Raw genomic sequence first — 2,787 nt, forward strand, 5'->3', positions numbered from 1 at the left:
TTCCACAGGACTACATCCAGCATCTCTACGATCGTCTCCATGGGAGAATAGCAGCCTGCATTGCTGCGAAAGGTGGATATACACTGTACTAGTGCCGACATTGTGCATGCTCTGTTGCCTGTGTCTATGTGCCTGTGGTTCTGTCAGTGTGATCATGTGATGTATCTGACCCCAGGAATGTGTCAATAAAGTTTCCCCTTCCTGGGACAATGAATTCACGGTGTTCTTATTTCAATTTCCAGGAGTGTATGATGAAGAGCACTGGGAAGAAAATCTATTGCTTTCAACTTCTGCAAGTGGACTTCAAAGAAGACTTTTATACCAGCGAGCTCTTTCCGTTTTTCCTTACGTCAACGAACATTGGAATTCGCGAAAGGTAAATTAAAATTACGCAAAAAGGCAAGGAAATTCTCATCCTAGGCCAACCACAAAAGAACTGACTATATTCAGTGGTGTAATGTAACTGGGCAGGTCGTGTAACAAGAATAATCGATGAAAGGTAGAGGAAAACAGTCCGTGACTAAAGGTCGAGAAAGAGAGGGACTGCCCTCAAAGGTGAACACCAGACATCTAGAATAAGGGCATTAGAAGAGTCACTGGCTTCAACCGACAGAAGACAGCTCCAGAAATACACGAATGTTGGGCACTTACAGCCAAGACTTGAGGTAATAGAAACACACCTTCTGGTTTTCTGTACAAAGTGGAAGACGTCCTTGTTAGGTTCCGTAACAGTAAAATTAGGACTGGTTGGGACATAATCAAAATGTGGAAGCACAGTTTTCACAGAACGAGTAAACAAACAAACTGTGGATGAACGTACTGGATCCTCGCTGTGTGATATTCAACTACGCTCAGCAGCGGCAGAGACGGCAATGATAACAGATTATTCGTCCACACTGTCTGCTGAGGCGTGCCATGTGCAGCTCGGAAGTGGGGCCTGACAAATCTATCAGTTAAGTACTTAATCATAGTGCAGTAGACGTGAGCAAGCTCCGCGCAAATTTCTTGATCTTCATTTCACTGTTTCGGCTGTTGACGTGCACACCTGTACCCTCGTTACTTGAAATTATAAGATAAATATGCGTCCGAAATCAGTTTAACGTTCTTGTGTGATATTTACTTTGAGCAGTGTTTCGAGTGCGTGTCTTCTTGATAGCTCTTACAAATTATTTACTGAGGATTTGTTGTTCTGAGATGCATTATATGGACTGATAGCTACAGACGCCTAAGCTGAAATTGTTGAAATTAGGCTTTAAATTTGTACCTCACGTACAGAAAAACTGTGCAGTTGAAGTGTGCATTAGCTTATTGTTGTCTTTTTACTGTAGCATCAATGTAATTTGCGGTAAATGTGGATATAGCCTAGTCAGTCAGTCTGGAAATTGCCCGAGGTTTGCTGGTTCATGTTTTATTGTAATGAACGTAGTTAAGAATAAAACAGAGATTCCTTCATAGTACCGACAAATATGCATGAGCGATAGGAGTAGCTCTGAACAAGAACAAAGATCTGTGCACTTTACACTGAGCAATAAATGGACTGTACGACAATTATTATTTTAGCGGGGTACAGATCTCTCCTAGAGCTTAGGATTAATCTTGGTTCACTGTTAAGTTATTTGTAGTATTAGAAGAAGCTGTTACTAGTTTGAGAACATTTCATATGTTAAAATATTCGGATTTAAAAAAAAGAGTCTAGGTGCATTTATTGATTGCCATACTCTGATTTTAGCAGTTAATTTTAGAATATATGTACAGCATGGTAGTAGCCCTCTGATTAATATCAGTTCCAGGGGAAAGCAGAGGAAGATAAAACTAATGTTTAGCCCATAGCTAATACGTTGTCTGACAGTGATAAACGATAGTTAAGACAAAGGAATGAAGCATCAAAAGTCTACAAGTCGACTCTGTTTAAAACTATGAGAGTTGGCAATGACGCTAGAACGCATAGTGACGACAGTATGCCGCACAGAAATTATGAGGAGTTAGCCTCCGTTAAAAACAATTACATTGAGACATTTTGTAAACAAAGCATATCTGCTGACTTTCGACGACGCGTGTGAATAGATATGGGTGATAACTATCATCATCTCCGTATTTTAAATCTCACGATGGCCTTATTCGACCAAAAGGTCATTAAAATAAATATGTAATTCACCCTATGCTTTTTTCATAAAATTATTGAACGGTATCACTGTTTTCTCTTGATGACTGTGATGTAATAAGCCTGACAAACATTATGAACTCCTGATGCCGATGCTTATCGATATTTCATACATTATGAAGAAACTCCTATTACCAGAATTCCATGTATCTTGCAGTGTTGTTTATACACTCAAGCGCCAAAGAAACTGGTATAGGCATCCATATTCAAATACAGAGATACCTAAACAGGCAGAACAGTGCGCTGCGGTCGGCAACTCCTATATAAGACAAGTGTCTGGCGCAGTTCTACAACGGTAGGTTGTCAAGATTTAAGTGAGTTTGAACGTAGTGTTATGGCCGCACGATCGATGGAACACAACATATCCGAAGTAGCGCGGAAGTGCGGAATTTCCCGTACGATCATTTCACGAGTGTACCGTGAATATCGGGAATCCGGTAAAACATCAAATCTCCGACATCGCTGCGGGCGGAAAAAGATCCTCCAGGAACGGGACCAACGACGACTGCTGAAGAGAATCATTCAACGTGACAGAAGTGCAACCCTTCCGAAAATTGCTGCAGATTTCAATGCTGGGCCACCAACAAGTGTCAGCGTGCGAACCATTCATCGATATGGGCTTTCGG

Source organism: Schistocerca piceifrons, chromosome X (assembly GCF_021461385.2).
Source record: "Schistocerca piceifrons isolate TAMUIC-IGC-003096 chromosome X, iqSchPice1.1, whole genome shotgun sequence".
Taxonomy (NCBI): Eukaryota; Metazoa; Arthropoda; class Insecta; order Orthoptera; family Acrididae; genus Schistocerca; species Schistocerca piceifrons.